Source organism: Vombatus ursinus, unplaced genomic scaffold (genome assembly GCF_900497805.2).
Source record: "Vombatus ursinus unplaced genomic scaffold, bare-nosed wombat genome assembly UNPS02014801.1, whole genome shotgun sequence".
NCBI classification, from domain to species: Eukaryota; Metazoa; Chordata; class Mammalia; order Diprotodontia; family Vombatidae; genus Vombatus; species Vombatus ursinus.
In genome coordinates, this window is record NW_020954579.1 from 4,561,704 (window position 1) to 4,579,874 (window position 18,171).

The 18,171-nt window shown below is 39.9% G+C and overlaps 1 long non-coding RNA gene across 1 annotated transcript; it reads right to left on the reverse strand.

The window, feature by feature from the left end:
- Positions 1–3,334: 3,334 nt before the first annotated feature.
- On the reverse strand, positions 3,335–6,989 carry LOC114050838. Its single transcript, XR_003570087.1, has 3 exons — positions 6,942–6,989; positions 6,762–6,852; positions 3,335–3,422 (listed from the first exon to the last, which is right to left on the reverse strand). It is a non-coding gene; the product is annotated as an uncharacterized LOC114050838 (long non-coding RNA).
- Positions 6,990–18,171: the final 11,182 nt, after the last annotated feature.

An 18,171-nucleotide genomic window follows, 5' to 3' on the forward strand; every position in this document is an offset into this window, starting at 1 on the left:
TCATTGGGCTGACACCACCAGTTCTACCCATCTCCTTGAAGACTGAGGGAAGTTCCAAGAAAAGTTCCTATCAACAAATACTATAATATACTGTGCTTTTTCTTTATACAAATGTTTCTTGTAACCTGAATGCTGCCTCACAAAGGGACCAGGTTTTAATTAGAGATAGATTTAAACATAAATTAAACCAAACTTTTTCTTAAATGTTAGGAATTTTCCTAACTGTAGGTTTGGAGTGATTGTAATTTCACTATTAACTTTTTGTCTAAAAAAACCCCCAAAAGCAGGAGAAGGAGAAAACATGGGGATCGAAGTGGCCCTAGGCTTAATATGAGCTAATTATTGAAGCAAGCTGCTGCACGTCATACATACTACATACTAATATCAAGTTTGTCTTCCACTAAGACCACTGCATCTTTTTTTAAACGTTAACTGCTTTCTACCTACATCTCCACCACACTGTACAGTTTGTTATTTGAACCTAAGATGTTTTCCGTATATTCATTCTTCTGTTTAATTTTTATTTATGCCTTTTAAAAGTAATAGAATCATTTTTTAACATTCTCCCATCGAATCCTCTTTTGTAACAAAGAAAAAATTGAACAAAACTCTACCAGCAAGGACAATACACACAATATCCTAACCCCACAGCCCTCAATCTCTCTATGGAGAAGGAGGTATGTTTCCTCCTCCATTTTAAATGTCATCTTGTTACTAACCCATTGAAATAGTTTGGGATTCTGATTCCATCTCCTATCATTTTAACGATTCCTCCAAATCTCCTGTCAATTGAAAGTATGATAAGCACGGCTTCATCTAAGATATTGATTAAAAATATTGAACACAAACCCCAAAAAGAGACCTGTGTCACTCCACTAAAGACATCTTTCAAGGTTAATGTAGATACAATTAATCCATAATCTTTAGACCCAGTTGTTCAACCATTCTGAACCCATGTAACTATTACTATCCAGCCTGCATCTCTCTGTCTTTCCACCCAAATTTTGTGAGATAGTCAAGTGCCTTCCTGAAACTCAAATATGTTGTGTTTGATATTCCTTTAATTTACTTTTAGCAGACTTCCAGCGGACATCTAGAGCCCCTCCCCAATCACATTCTTTACTATATTAGTTTTTCTTGTAACTATTTTAATTATAGCCCTAAAACCTCCATTTGCCTAGATCTAAATCTCATTTTACTGAGAGAAAAACTGAAGCACAGATAATGTTAAAAAAAAAAAGAACACAGGAGGAGTCTTTTCACTATTTTTTTCACTACTTCGTTTTCAACAGTTCAGAGTAAGTAAGGGGAAAGGAGAGGACAGGGTCGATTTGGATGGGATAAAGAGTGATCAGTCAGCAACCTCTCCCTCCTCCCCACACCTTTTGAAATTGACTCAAAAGGATGGACACAGGGGATTTGTTGTGAGCATTAACTCGGTTTTTGGAGCCTCCTCGTAACACAGAAAGGAGTGGGCACTGAACTGCCTCTGAAATACAGAGGGCTGGAGGTGGAGATTAGAAGCTAAGACGTGGATAGAGACTGTAAGAGGCAGAGCAGGAGTTGCAGTATTGGGTATTAATGCAATTAAGGTCTCCAGGGCTCGGGCGACAAAGAGGCTGCGCTCTTTTTTCCTCCTCTCCTTCCTTCTCTCCTACGCAGACATTCTCAGCGCAGACCCCTGAAGAATAACTAGGGGAATAAAAGACTGGGGTGGAGTTGGAGGTGGGGGGGAGTGGTGAGAGGGAAGAAAGATGTGTCTCCAGCTAGTTAATCTCTAACTAGGCGGCCCGGCTTCCGGGTTATAAGCCCGGACTCTAGAGCCCCGGCTACCCAGCGTGGCGCCACTGCCAGCCCTGGGGGACAGCGCCGCCCCCTCCCCCTCCGGCCAGCGGCTAGGGCACCGCCTCCAGAAGGAGCTTGGGGGTGGGGAAAGAAGGAAGTAAAGGCGGAGGGGAGAAGGGAAAGGAAAGCAGAGGAATAGGCAAAGGAAAGAAGTGGTAACGCTGTCGGGGGACTGATGACGAAGCATTGCTACCCACCTCCTGACAGAGGAGTGATGGACTCGGGGTGCAGACTGAGACCTGTAAACTTTTTGGATGTGGACAATGAGGGGGATTTGTTTTACTTGATCATGCATATTTGTTACAAGGGTTTTGTTTTTCTTTTCTTTTTCAATTGGTGGGGGAAGATGTAAAGGGGAGAAAAAGAAATAATTGCTTATGGAAAAAATAAAACTTTAAAAAAATGGGAAATAGGGGAGAAGGGGGAACATGTTTAACGCCCCCTCCTGGTCAAAAGTTGACATCGCATATAAAAAGATATTTTGTACAGTTTTTTCCAAGGACTGCTAAACTTATTGCCAACGTGACGTCACTAGCCCATCCTTAGATTGCAGGAGGAAGAAACTAAGGTCCAGGGGTAGGGTCTGGCATGCAACCCCAGGAGTCCAGGATCCCCAATCACAGAGCAACGTTTTGAAACTTCCGCAGCCAGCAAGCCAATTTCTCTGTCATTTTTTCATCCTCATCTCCTACCCCTAGACCTTCCTTCACTATTTACAGATATTACTAGTTACGCAGAACTGGAGAACGCTTCCCCTTCCCCATCCTTTGCGGAAGTCGGGAGAGACCTAGAACAGGCAGGTTGCCATCCCTGGAGCATCCAGCAGGGGTCAGTGTCTAGCTGCAGCTGAGAAGCCCGAACTGGGTACCGCTTTGCGCTGCCTTCCAGATCCGGACTGTGAATACTGCCTTTGAAGATGTGGCAATGTTAGAGTATATGAATATAAATGGGTGCTATTTGTAAAAGTGGGTTTTTATCTGTGTTCACTTTTACCTGTGTGACTGTCCGTTTGAAACAAATAGCTCTTTAAGGTTTATGAAGCGCTTTACGTTACATATATATACTTTTATTTTTTCCCCATTACATGTTAAAAAACAATTTTTAAATATTTGTTTTTTAAGTTTTGAGTACCAAATTCTAGCCCTCCCCCACTTCTCTGAGACAATAAGCAATCAGATATAGGTTACACATGTGCAATCATGTAAAACATTTTCCTGTGAGTCATTTTGCATAAGAAGTCTTAAGTAAAAGGGAATAAAAATGAAAGGAAAAAATGGGAAAATAGCATGCTTCAGTTTGTATTCAAACAATATGAGTTCTTTCTTTGGAGGCGGATAGTATGCTTCATCATTAGTCTTTTGGATCATTGCATTGTTGAGGATAACTAAGTCACTCACAGTTCTTCATTGTACAGTATTGCTGTTACTGTGTACCACGTTCTCCTGGTTCTGTTCACTTCATTTGCATCAGTTCATGTAAGTCTTTCCAGGTTTTTCTGAAATCATCTTGCTTGTCATTTTTTATAGCACAATAATATACTTTATGTACATTATTGCAATTTGAGGCTCACGCTAACCCTGTGAAGAAGGAATTACTGTAATTATTATCTCAATTTTACAAATGAGGAAACTGGGGCTCAAGTGACTTGCTGATGATAATATAACTAAGAGTCAGTGGTGGACTCTAATTTAAATTAGATGGAAGGTGGAATTAAAGTCCTGGTCTCTTCTAAATCCAAATGTTTTCCAGTACACTATGCTGCCTTACAAATCCAGTTCAACGCAGTCCAATAAGTATTTGTTTCTCAAAGGTTTTATTGGTTCCTCCCATAATATTTTGGGAGGGGGGTTCTTACTCTTTTAAAAATTAATGTTATTGGAGCAGCTAGGTGGCATAGTGGATAGAGCACTAGCCCTGGAGTCAGGAGAACATGTGTTCAAATCTGTCCTCAGACACATAACACTTACTAGCTGTGTGACTCTGGGCAAGTCACTTAACCCCATTGCCTCACCAAAAAAAAAAAATCAATGTTGTGGTTTTTTGTTTCATTTTGTATATTATCCACATATACTGCTAGTAGTAGGAGTGGATACCCAGGAATATCTAGGATCCCTGGAACTCAAAGTAACAGCAATCTTCTCTGGTCCTAATCTGAATGTGAGTACCAAGTTAGAGGAAGTTATCAAGAAGGTATGATAGAATTAAATTTTCTTCCCCACTTCTCTAAAGTAGTTTATTATAAACTGGTTAGCCATTTTATTCATTTATTTATTTATTCATTCATTTATTTATTTATCTGTTTGTTTATTTATTTATTTATTTTTTGGCTAGGCAATGGGATTAAGTGACTTGCCCAGGGTCACACAGCTAGTAAGTGTTATGTGTCTGGGGCCGGATTTGAACTCAGGTCTTCCTGAATCCAGGGCCGGTGCTCTATCCACTGCGCCACCTAGCTGCCCCTAACCATTCCATTTTAGAACAGTTTTTGGGGGTGGGGGACTAAAATGGTGAGTTGTATACTTCCATCTACGGAAAAGGCTAATCCATCTTGCTAAATACTTAAAGACCTGATACAGGGAGTTGCAATATGAAGGAAGCCAACCAGAAGCAGCTGGTTATGTTCAATATCACAGTGCTCCCCATCATTGATTAAACTATCCCCAAATGAACAGGACTCTTCAATGGTAAAATTATATTTATTACCTTGTCTATCTCTAAATGTGCTTGTTACAATCTTTAGCCAAACCTTTTCACCTCTTGAATTCTGGACAATTCACTATTTTGTTCCATCATTGCTAACATCCCTCCCTCTGCTCCCCAACCACAGATGGGATGTGGCTTGTTGGGTTCAAGATTATAATTCAAATAGATCTCTCAGGTGTAGTCTTCCAAAATTTCTGTTGCTATTATCCATCAGCTGATAAGACCATTTGCATTCATTTTTGTCCTCATCTTCCCTCTCAAAGAAAGGGTACCAATTTTCCAGAGGGTATAGTTTTGTATGACATATCACTGATGGAATTCATTGCTTGTATCATATTGGTTAAACCTGTCATGATTCTTGCCTTTGGCCTGGTAGACATTGCAGGTCTCATCAAGAATGCTATGCTTGTGAGCACATTACTATCCAGGGATAACATCCCCTTGCCCATCCCATGTCCCCTCTGCTAGGATCTAAGCCAATCATTCATTGCACAGACAGGAGTGCAGATGACCTACAATAATAATTGATATAAATTTTTATTAATATATTTTATTTTTTTGCACCATCAAAATTTCCCAGTATATCTTTTCAAGAGAGTCATTCCTTATAACAAAGAATAATAAGAGGAGGAAAACAATTCAGAAAAATTAACCAACATATTGAAAACATCTGGCATTATGTGTGATATTCTGTACTGATAATCCCCCATCCCTAACTCAGCAAACAGGTGGGGGAAGGTACTTTTTCTTATCTCTTCTTTGGGGCCAAGCTTGCTCATTACAATTTCATAGTGTTCAATATCAACCATTATGTTGTTGTTATGCTATAACTTATTTAGACATTTAATAAATATCTACTTTTTTTCTTTCTTTTCTACTACAAGAACTGCTGCTACAAATATTTTTGTGCATATGGGGCCTCCCTGAGGGGTAAGATTTTCCTTTGGTCAGTAGCATCACTCCCCTAATCACCTAATCTCCTTAGTGTCTGGCACATAGTAAGCTCTTTTTCTTTTAAACATTGCATTTTAAAATTTTAAATTTTAAGTAAGTTTTTATTGATGTCTTATTTCTTACATCATCATAGACATCCCAACTATCCCTCCCCCTCCCCTTCTCAGAGAGTCATCCCACAAAACAAATAATTTTTTTAAGTGAGGAAAAAAAATAAACACAACTGGTTGATACATTGTAAAAAACAAACAAAAAACTCAAAAACATGGAATACCTATGGACCTTCCACCTCCACAAAGGTGTGGGTTAAAGTGAGTTCTTAACAAATATTTGTTGTCTAGACTTGACTCAGGGTTCAATGGGGCTGATCGCTCTGCCAGGAGGATGTAAAGAGTACAGTAAACTTGTCTGAGGCTCCTGCCTCTGAGGGAAAATCTCCTGTTCTTTACTGACCCAGCATCCTTCTCTCTATATCTGCTCATTAATGATTTATACTTTTGTCAAGGTAAAACCCAGTGTTCAACTTTTACTTTACTTTGAGAACTTTATCAAATACAACTATTAATATATTCTCTCTCATTTAGCATGAATCCCCAATCAACACAGAATTCTGATGATTTTAGTAAAAAGATCTGAAATTTTCTCTCTTTCTTTCTCTCTTCATATACACACACACACACACACACATGCATACATACACACATATACATTCATATATGTGTGTGTAGGTATATAATATACATACACACATACATACATATATGTGTATATAATATACATGTATATTTTAAATCAATTTTCCTCTCTTTTGGTAACTCCTTTTTCATAAATAATTAAATAAAAATAAATAATTTTGCAAATAATTAAGCATTAAAACCAGATTGGTTATAATGATGCAGCAGGTAGAGTGCTGGGCTAGACTCAGGAAGTCCCGATTTCAAGTCTGGCATCAGACATTTACCAGCTGTGTGACCCTGGGTAAGTCATTTAATGGTTTTCTGCCTCAGTTTCCTCAACTGCAAAATGGGAATAATAATAGCACCAATTTCCTAGCCTTGTTGTGAGGATCAAATGAGATGATATTTATAAAGCACTTAGCACACAGTAGGCACTTAAATGCTTGATCTTTGCCCTCCTTTTGCTTTATACAGTCATTGTTAGCTGATTAAACAGAAAGTAAACAACTTTAATGAAAAGAGATAAGCTTTGGATTTACAAATGTTCTCTGGAGGAAGAAAGAAGGGAAGGTAGAGTCTTACCTTCCTGTGAGTTCTCTTGCGTAGAGGTTGAGGCTGGGAGAGTTCAGTGCAATCCTACCCGGCTCTTGTCTTGGCCCCAGGCATGTCCCATCTGACCATGGAGAGAGGAGATATTTATAATATTCCCCACTGGCACAGCATCTCCATTTCTTCCCTAGCTCACCAAAACAAAACACTTACCTTAAGCTCCAAGAGCCTGAACTTCCAGGCCAACACTCTAGGTCAAACACTCCCACTGTGGAAGCTGGAAGTCTAGTCCCACCCCCACTTAAGCAAGGGGAGTACAGGAAGGTGCCTTTTCACTTGCCTGTCAGGAGTCACGGTTTTTTACACACACACACACACACACACACATATGTGTACACACATATACAAGTATACATGCATATATACACATATATACATATATATACATATATATGTGTGTGTGTGTGTGTGTGTGTGTGTGTGTGTATTCTCTTTTCTGGAGAGAGCCTGGCAAACCAAGATGTTCTGTCCTGCTTTACAGAACATCATCTCCCAGCATGTAGTTTTTCTGTGTCAAAGAGAGCCAGGATTATCCTTTTTTTTCCTTCTATTAACCCATACTGACTTAGCAGTTCACTGTGATGAATAGAAAACACAAGAGATATAAATTCTGAGTAATTAATGATCAATTAATTAATTAATTAGACTAGCTAATAATAAATTGATGACCAGTAGTTTCTCTCAGAAAACCAAAGACCCCTGACAGAGTCACTGAATACTTTAAATACCTTTGTAAAAGGGGATGTCCTTGACAAGAGAAAATCAATCCTGATTGGTGGACTTTTAATGAGGAGATGGGCTAGAAGTCTTCAAATTCTTCCTGCTGAGAAAATGTGGCTTGATCATGAGACTCAGTTGCCTCCAGCAATCTGGACAGCCTTCTAGCAATCTCTACCTAGCCCACTCTGGTTTGTTTTCTCCTTCATGAGCTGGGCACCTTAAATTTTAATGGAGGGTTACAAGGACAGGGGCTCATTTCCTGGGGGAAGAACTCACTTAGACTGGATTCTGCTTGTACTCTAAACAGAAGTAAGGCCTCCTAGTTGGGTCAGATCTGGCCCAAGACCGAGAAGCATATTCCCTGAGAGTTAGAGACATTTTATCAATCACTCATGTTCTTCAGAGACCTTCTATAGGGTCTGGGCCCTAAATGAAGAAATAAAAACCTGGATCCTAATTAATAATGGATTATTAACATAACAGAAAATAATTTCTCTCATCACTACAGTTTCCTTCACTAAAGTGTTCTCTTCTTTAGGCTAAATATCTCCAGTTCCTTAAATTGATAACATAAGAAGGGTTGAGTCCCTTGGAGCATAAGCAGAGCTGCCCTGCTTACTTCTAGCCTACCTTGTGTGCTGGCTTAGTGATAAAGAGTTATGACAGTTTGGGATGTTGAGGCAGGACCTTTATTGGTCGATTATCCTTGTGATGGCTGCAGAGGAGGGGCTGCATCAGTTTAAAATGGAGAAGCAACGTCTGGCTTGCTCTCTTCCTTTCTGTCTCTGGAATGTGGGAGAAGTAGTTCTGTCTGACTGGGCTGGTCCTTTCTTTGACTGTGACAGAATTAATTGGTGGGCTGCATGAACCTAACTGCTAAAGCAGTTGTGTGTAAGGAAGGCTAAGCCTGGGCCTATCTTGTTCAATTTCTTTGCCTGGTTGTAGGTGACTGAGCATTGGTCCCAACATGGATGTATCTGGCTCAACCTTGTGAGTTGGAGAGATCTGGGGATCCCACAATCATCAGTTAGTGGGAGAGGAGTAATCTTTGTATCCACTAAATCACTTCTGGGAGGAAAAATGACCACTAGATGAATAAATCCAACTCCTAGTGTGACTTCCCAGAAGACATAGACTTGAAGGGAATTGTTTGAACAGTGCACAACTGAGGTGAAAAATGAAATGTTGGTTTATCTGTCCCACAAACTTCTTCATATCTTGAAAGTTCTAAGTTTCAACCTCCCAGGAGAATATAGAAATAGTTTTAATTCTCAGTCAATGAATATTTGTGGATCTTTGTGGTTAGAATTTCTTGTGTGTGGAAGAAATAAATAGCTGTTTCATAACCTAGTTTACATGGTACAACAAGAACCTTTCTTTTCTTTTTCTTTTTTGTTTTGTTTTAGTCTTAGAAAGCTCCTCTGGGAGAACTGCAAGATTATTATTTTTTATTTCTTTATTTTAGTTTTTAACACTCACTTTTATAAGATTTTGAGTTCCAAATTTTTTTTTCACTGAATTCAAACTTCACAGAACAAATCCCCTTAATAAAAGGATCTGTTCTGTAAAACTTGGACTTAGTTAAAAGGCCAAACTCAAGGACCTAGAAAGTCACATGTGGTCTTGAGGCCACAGATTCCCCATGTACATGTACAATCATATTAAATAAATTTCCATATTAGTCATGGTGTGAAATAAGAATCAGAACAAAAGGGAAAAACCACAAGAAAGAAAAAACAACAACAAAAAGAGAAAATATTATGTATGGATCTGCATTCAGATTCCATAGCTCTTTTTTTAAAAATTAATTTATTTTTAGCTTTCAACAATCACTTCCATAAGCTTTTGAGTTCTAAATTTTCTCCCCCTTTCTTTACTCTCCCCTCCTCAAGGCATCATGCAATCTGATATAGGCTCTACACACACATTCCTATTAAACATATTTTCACATTAGTCACACTGTAAAGAAGAATTAAAACTAATGGAAGGAACCACAAGAAAAAAGAAATTAAAAAAAGAGAGATAAAATAATATGCTTCCATCTGCATTCAGACTCCATGGTTCTTTTTCTGAATGTGGAGAGCATTTTCCATCATGAGTCTTTTGGAGTTGTCTTAGATCCTTCCATTGCTGAGAAGGGCTAAATCTACCAAAGTTGGTCATCACACAACCTGGCTGTTACTGTGTCCAATGTTCTCCTGGTTCTGCTCACTTCACTCAGCATCAGTTCATGTAAGTCTCTCCAGGTTTTTCTGAAATCTGCCTGCTCATCATTTCTTATGGAACAAGAATTTTCCATTACATTCGTATACCACAACCTGTTCAGCCATTCCCTAATTGACAGGTTTCCCCTCAATTTCCAAGGGAAAAGGCACCTTCCTGTATTCTCCTTGTTTTCCAATCACTACTAAGTGGAAGGTGGGGGTGTTCCAAGACATGGAACCCCTCCCTTGGATCTTTCACATGCTGGCTGGGGTGGGAGAAAAAGAGAAGTATTTCAGGAGTGTCTCTAGCACTCCAGAAAGAAAAGCTGAGATGGCAACCAGGAGGTTTGGGAATATGGTTGGAAGTGGAGTATTCCATGTTGTAATGTGATATTTTTACATTTTTGTTGTAATAAAATATGAATTACATTGCTGTGGTTTATTGACTGCCTGTATTCTGAAAATCTGGAGGGAGAGATCATTCAAAGTGAGAGAGAAAGCCCAGCAAGGTTGTGGTGGAGCCACAGATTTTTCTATTTTTACAATTAATTATGAGCAATATTTCATCATCGTCTAGTCAGAAGCTGAACAGTGGATTTTGATTTGCCCTAGCACCTGTGTGGGAGGCTATACACATGCATACCAGAGAGACTGATTAGACTATTTGACTAGTGATTTCACTAGAGTACCACCCAGTAAACAGCTTTAATTGGTATCTTGAGTGAACTGAATGATGGGATTGTGTTTTCAAAAGTGAAGAGAAGTCATTGCCATTATAATGAGTGAGTAGGTTGATTCTGGCTATGAATTTTTTCTCACAGCTAAAATATTGTAAATAATTATTTGTCTTTTATTGTTGATTTCATTGCTAAAATTATATATTCAGTGATGTTAATATTTATTTAATTCTAACAAATTATGGGATTTTACATAGAGAGAAATATGAGTAATTACTGTTAGGAAGGAAGGTTTCACCAGTTTATTGAAGAATGAATGGATGAAAAGTGTTTATTAAGTACTTGCTAGGTACCAGGCATTGTGTTAAGCCCTGAAGACACAAACAAGCAAAACAGTCCTTGCCTTCCAAGAACTTATATTCTAATGGAGAAGGCAATACATGTAGAACAGCAAGAGCTGGACAAGGGTGATGTCTGTAGCAGACAGTACACACATGGCAATATAGCTTGGAGATGACCAGAAAGTAGCATGCTTTACCCAAGACTGGGTGAAACAAGGTGAAAGCTCACCAATAAGAGCCCAGGGTCCTCCTAGGGCAAAAGTCCAAGTCCTGGTGGGAAGAGGCTTGAGACGGAGGCCAGAAGGCAGGCAGTATGGCATGGAGATGGCCAGGAAATAATATTTAAGGAACTGGGGTGCGGAGTGGGGTGGCACTCAGTCGAACTCGTAATTAATGAGAAAAAGGTGGCAATTTTGTTAATTAATAAGAAAGTATTTAAATGTACTCCTGGCTTACCTTGGACCTCAGGATGAAAAGGGCAAAAATGGATATGAATCAAATAGAAAGCTGGGGGATTATTGACAAGTGAATGTAGTCAATCCTAGAACCTGCTGTAGATGTTTTAAGCCGTAACCTTCCGGGAGAGTATAACAGTACAGTTATGATATTCCTGCTGCTTCTTTGGTCCATTTGTTCTTGTTGTTGTTTTGTGCACAGGAAATAAATAGCTTTTCCATCATTTTGGGGAGACCCCAGACATGAACCAAAACATATATTATATGTGATTTTCTTTAGGGCATTAGGGTAGAAGCTTAAAGAGCTAACGACAGTAAGTCAAAAGAGCCTGGCCCTTCTTTTGGGAGGTTAGGATCTCCCTGCTTTGGATTCCTGAGTCTAGAGCTGAGAGAACCACTTAGTGGAATGGGAGAGAGAGGTTGTTCCAACCTTCCTGGTCCCTTATATCCTCGGAACCCAGGAATGTACTTTGAACAAGAGTTTCCTCATCTGAAAAATGGAGATTATAAGATCTGTTGGTACCTACTACCTTCCTTTGCAGCAAAGATGTAAACTTTTATGAGCATGAGTAATTCAGACAGATGTATGGGAAGATGTATAAATGAATACTGACAGAAATAAGTGAAACACGGCAAAAAGCATGCATGATGATTACACTTATGGAAATTAAAAGATTACTAAAATGAAGCTGGATCATTGTAAAGACTAGTGTGGCCCCCAGAGAAGAAATGATGGAGCAGTTCCCTCTTTTCATCAGAGGTGGGGGACTATGGGCATGAAATGTTGCTTATGCTGCCAGATGCTTTCGTTGCATTGACTGATTTTGCTTAACTTTTTTTTCTGTGTTAAAGAGGAGTCCTCATTTGATGGTGAAGTAGCAGGGTACATTCAGAGGTATGTCAGTAAATGTGTAACAATCAGCACTTTGAAAAAAAATACTCATGACATACTTGGGTTTGGTTTTTTGTATTTTTTTTTTTGACATGGTTAAGTGACATACCCAAACTACTAGTAAGTGTCTGAAGCTGGATTTGAACTCAGGTCATCCTGACTCTAGGGCCAGTGCTCTATCTTGTGCCACCTGGCTGGCCCCTATAATGATACACTTGTAAGTTTAATCTACATTATTAACATTTTCTCCATCCCTTTCTTAAGTTGAAACAATCAGCAAAACAAAGCAAGCATTGATTTGTAGCATCAGCCAATTTCTGAGGTGCAAATGCTCATACAGAACATTTAACACTGAGCTCTAAAGAGCAGGTTGTAGCACACCACTCAGTATATTGAGAAATTATGGTGATGTAAACCAAGACATCACTAATAAAACTTTATTTTTTAAAAAGAGGACTCAAAATTTACTAGCTTAGCCTCTCTGAACCACAGTTTACTCATCTGTAAAATGGAGATAATAATACCTGGAGTACCTACTTTATAGGGTCACTGTGGGGCTCATATGAGATAAGATGAGCTTTTCAAAAATGTAAAATTCACAAATTTAAAACTAACTTTAATATAAACATTAACTATTATTCTCAGTTATACCAGCTACAAAATTGCTAAGAAGAAGGGCACCTGGCCAATGAGCTTTCATGGGGTTTTACTGATAGAGACTAACGTCAGAAGTGGAATTTTTTCACTGTATAAGCAGGACTGATCCAACCTCAAACTACATTACTGCCCAAAGACATCCTTCAACCTTTACACAGATATGGCAGGAATTTGTATTGGTGTGAGGAAAGCTGCAGCAAGACCAAAAGAAAATTTAAAAGCCTAGAGGAGCAAGCTCTTCATCTGGAAGTACCCATCCTGAACCTGACTGCCTTCCACTTAACTCTGCCATTCAGTGACACTGGCTTCCTTGATGTTCCTTGAATACAATACTCCACCTCCCAGGTCTATTTATTTCCTCTGTCTGTCCTTCATGCCTGGAAGGCTCTCCTTTCTCATCTCTGCCTCCTGGATTCTCTGGCTTCCTTCAAGTTCCAACTAAAATTCTCTTTTCTCCAGGAAGCCTTTCCCAACCCCTCTGAATTCTAGTGCCTTACCTCTCTTGTTTCCTATTTATTCTCTGTATGTCTTGTTTGTACATGTTTATTTTCCTGTTGTCTCCCCCATTAGATTGTGAGCTTCTTGAGGGTAGAGACTGTCTTTTTTTTTTATTCCCAGCACTTAGCACAGTGCCTGACAGATAATAAGTAATTAATAAATGTTTATTGATTGACTAACCATCAGATCATTGCAATAGCTTACCATGGACTCCAGTCTGCAAAGGGAGAGTAAAACCAGAAGTGAGATAAATGGGAGAACTAAGAAAGAAGGACCAACTGCAAATAGAGATGTCAATCTCATCATTTCCAATTGTTTTAACTATTATATATCTGAAATCCCATGTTTCTTCACCTTTATTGCTGAATTCCTAGAAAGAATCATTTACACCAGAGATGTCAAACTCAAATAGAAACAGACACCACTACCACTACCACTACCACTATCACATACAGAAGGATCACTGTGGGGGCATATGGACCTGAAAAACAACCTATTAAAATTATTTTTATTGTATTTTTATTTATATATTTTGTTCAATATTTCCCAATTACATTTTATTTTTATTTTTGCAAGGCAATCGGGATTAAGTGACTTGCTCAGGGTCACACAGCTAGTAAGTGTCAAGTGTTGAGGTTGGATTTGAACTCAGGTCCTCCTTACTCCAGGCCCAGTGTTCTATCCTGATTAAATTTTAATCTAGTTTAGGCAGCACTCAGGAGGGTTTCAGGAATGGTTGGACATTGGTTAGACTTCACTCTTACTATGTGATTGACCAACCTTTTTTCTGGTCATACATATTTCCAATAATATCCCTTATGGTGATTAGGATCCCAAGGTCATAACTTGCCTTAGAGACCAACTAGTCCAAATATCTTTTGTAAAAAGAGGAACTGAATGAGTGAATAAATATTTATTCAGCACTTATGTGCCAGTTGTTGTTCAGTCATTTTTCAATCATGTCCAACTCTTCAAAACCCCATTTGGAGTTTTCTTGGCAAAGATACTGAAATAGTTTGCCATTTCTTTCTTTAGTTCTTTTGTGGATGAGGAAACTGAGGCAAACAGGGTTAAATGACTTGCCTAGGATCACAGCTGGTAAGTGTCTGAGGCCAGATTTGAACTCAGGAAGATGAGTGTTTCTGACTCTAGATCCAGCACTCTAGCCACTATGCCACTTAGCTGCCCCTCATGCTCCAGACACTGTGCTAAATTCTGAGAATAAAAATACACAAGACAGAATTTGCCCTCAATGAACTTAATTCTATTATGGAAAGAAAAGCCTATAGGAAAGTGTTGGGAAGTGAGAGGAGTTTTGGACAGGGAATTCAGAGGAAATGGTGATTGGGAGTCATAGAGCAATTGATTAAAGTGTTCTTTTGAAAAATGGTAGTGTTGATTTAATTACCATTATCAGAGCCAATATTGGAAAGGTCGCGGGAGGGGTGTTTCTCATACTGTGGCAGGACTATTGGCCAAGAAGTGTCATGGCGGGCATAGGTTCCAGGAATATTAAGTGAATGCTCATCAATCAAAGCTCAGTGTTCCAGGTATGGAAGCCTGAGTTCCATATTGGATTTGGAAGCTGGAGCATAGGCATCATGGCATGTATTTGGCTTGGTAGTGGGATGGTGTCATTTGTCCTTTATTTTGAAGAGCATCATGGAGTGACATCTTGACTTGCACTTGAATTAGATTTAAGTGAGGCAGAGCTGCAAAAAGTCCTCAGCCTCACTCCCTCTTCAAAGTCCAAAGGCAGGACAAAAGTCAAGACAACTGGTGATGGCCCAGGATGCAAAGAATGACTTTGGCATCTTTGATGTCTAGCCAATCTCTAAGAACTCCACAGAGCCTTCTTCAGCCACCTTCATGGCCATTGGGACAAATTGTTCTCTTCTGCCCATTCCTCCTGGGAAAGTCTTCACATGCTTGCTATGGGATGATGGCAGGATACTGTAATGGAGAGAGCTTAAGTGATCTGTCCAATGTCACACAAGCAACAAGTAGCAGAACTGGGATTTAAACCTAGATCCTTTAACTTCTAATACAATCCCCTTCTCATTACAGCATGCCGCTCCTCCTTGGAAGTTTTTCATTGCTAACATGCTGTAGGATATTGTCACCCATGATGTAGCTCTACTTTGCTTTTTGGGTGGGATGTAACTTGAATTCCTCAAAAACCAGGGTGCCATGACTAACAGCAATTAAGCACCACTGAAAGAATAGGGATGGGAACTGGACCTGTTATTTCATGTTATAGGAAACTCCCGGGTGTGGACACTCTCTCCATCAATGCAGGTTGGCACCTATCTTCTCTGCAACTTGGGGCCTTATAGAGCTGCCTAAAGTCCTAGAAGGTTTATTGCCTTGCCCAAGGTCACAAATATGTCAGAGGCAGGCCTTAACTCTTATTCCCCCTTCCATCTCTTCTTGGATGGGAGGCCCAGTTTCTGTCTCTTATGCTATACTGCATCTCATTGAAAGGCTAAATAAGTTTTTTCACTGAAAGAATATAGATGTTAAAAAATAAGGGCCTTTATTGCAAGGAGAAGTTGGGGTGGGGTGGGGAGCTGCTCAATTCCCCAAATGCAATCCAGTTTGATTTCCTCCTGTTCAGTTCTGGGCTCAGTACATTGTCTATCCACTGTAACTTTCCAAGATATATGTACAGATGTCCTGGCTCAACGGGGTGCCTGTTTAACTTTATAGCATAGTTTGGGACTCAGTTCCCTTCTCCGTAAAATCAGGTGGGTTTTATAGTCCCTCTGATCTCTAAATCCTATGACCTAGACTAGAGTTTCTCTGTGTAAATAATATTCAGTCTCTAATTTGGTGCTGCTCGCCATTATCTCATAGAACTGAAGAAAACTCTTTCCAGCACAAGGCAGAACTAAATGGAAGCATGGGGGTGGGGAAGAAATCAGCCACCCACCCACCCCCAACCCTTGCCAGTTCTGCTGGGGTTGAATTGTATTCATGCTCTTCTAGACAGATGAGGATAAATAAGCATTATTGGCCCCACCATCACCCAGGGACCTGTTAAGACGTTCCATGATTTTTATCAATCTCCACACTGAGACAGGCCTGGAAATGGCAACCTTCTACCTTCTCAAAGCCCAAGCATTTTCTAGGATGAGGGGGAGAAGGAAAGAGGGGTGGAGAGAAAAGAAGGAGTGAGGGAGAAAGGGGGAAAGAGGAGGAAGAAGGGGAGGAGTGGAGGGCAGGGGAAGGAGGAAAGTTAGGGGACTAAAAAGCGGGAGAAGAGAAGGGAAAAGATGAGTGAGAGGCAGGAGATGAAGTAGCAGATGAAGTAGTTGGGGGAACAGGAGGAGGAGGAATGAAGCAAGGAGGAAAGGAAGGGAGGATAGGGTTGGAAGATAAGAAGGGGGAAAGGAGGGGAAGAAGGAGTGAGATGGAATGAGGGAGGAGGAGAATGGAAGAGAAGGAAGGATTTAGGGGAGAAGAAACATAAATCTAGAACTATAAGGGGCTTCGGAGGTCATATGCTCCAAATCCTTTATTTTATAGGAGAGAAATCTGAGGCCCAGAGAGTTTGAGTAGATTTACAAGGCAAAAAACATTAGAAGGAGGTTTATACCCCATCTTCTTACTCTGGAACCAGTTAACATTCCATTGTACCACAATGCAGAAGAAGGAGGAGGAAAATGATGAAAAGGAGAATGGGGAAATAATAGGAATTCATAGGGGGAAGGTGAGAGAAAAGAGAGGGGGAAGGGAAGGGAAGTAGGGAAGAGGAGAAAGGAGAGGAAGAAGAGAAGATAAAGAAAGAGGAAAAGGAGAAAAAGAAGGAGGGCTGGGAAGGAAGATAAGAAGGAGAGGAGAAAGAAATGGGGAGAAGAGGAGAAAAGAGAAGGGGAAGGGGAAGACAGAAAGGGGAGATGAAGGAGAAGGAAGAACAGCTGGAAGAGAAGGGGAAGAATAAAGTGCAAAGTTCATCATCACCGAGCTCCACTCGTGTTTGCTGGACATGAACCTCAGATATGATTGGATGGCCAATAAAATCCAGCTAATAAAAAAAAATGATGAGCTTTTTTTCCTCATCACTTCCAAGGCAACATGGAGCTAAAATGGATGGAGTTTCATTTGCTGATGGATGAAGAAACATAAGCTCCCCCTGGATATTAGGAGGAAAATACAGAGGATAGATTTATAGGTTACCTATGATGTAATTGGAGGTCACATCTGCAGAGATTTTTCATAGTTCTCTGGAATATTTAGAAACATGACCCCACACACACCCATACCACTATCAAGCATGTTTTTCTCAATTATTTAAATATTTCAGATATTTTTCATTTTTCTTCCCTGTATTTTTTTTTTTTTATGGGGGAGGCCAAATTATTGAGATAATTGTGACTGTGAATGGCTTGGAAGTGGGATGGACATCCAGAGGGAGTCCAAATCCTAGACTACAAACTAGAAGACAGGCTTTACTTCTAGTTATAGCCATTAGCTAGCTGTGTGACCATGGATAAGTTGTTTACCCTCTCTGAGTCTCAGTTTTCCCCTTTGGGAAAATGAAGAGGTTGGACTAGATCTCTAACCCTTCTTTTTGACAAATATATAATCCTATGATCCTGCAGAGGCAGTCTGGTCTCATGGCCCAAATCCTTGGCCTAGAGCCAGGAAGACCTGGCATGATTATGGGCAAACCTCTTAACCTCTCTGAGCCCTAGGAAGCGCTCTCTTTCTGTCTCTGTCTCTGTCTCTGTCCCTCTCTCTGTGTCTCTCTGTGTCTGTCTCTTGGTTTCTCTCTGTCTCTGTCTCTGTCTGTCTGTCTCTGTGTGTGTCTCTCTGTCTCTCTCTCTGTCTGGCTTCCTGTCTGTCTGTCTCTGTTTGTCTGTCTATCTCTTTCTCTCTCTCTCTCTCTGTTTCTCTCTGTCTGTCTATCCATCTCTCTCTCTCTTCTCCACCCTCA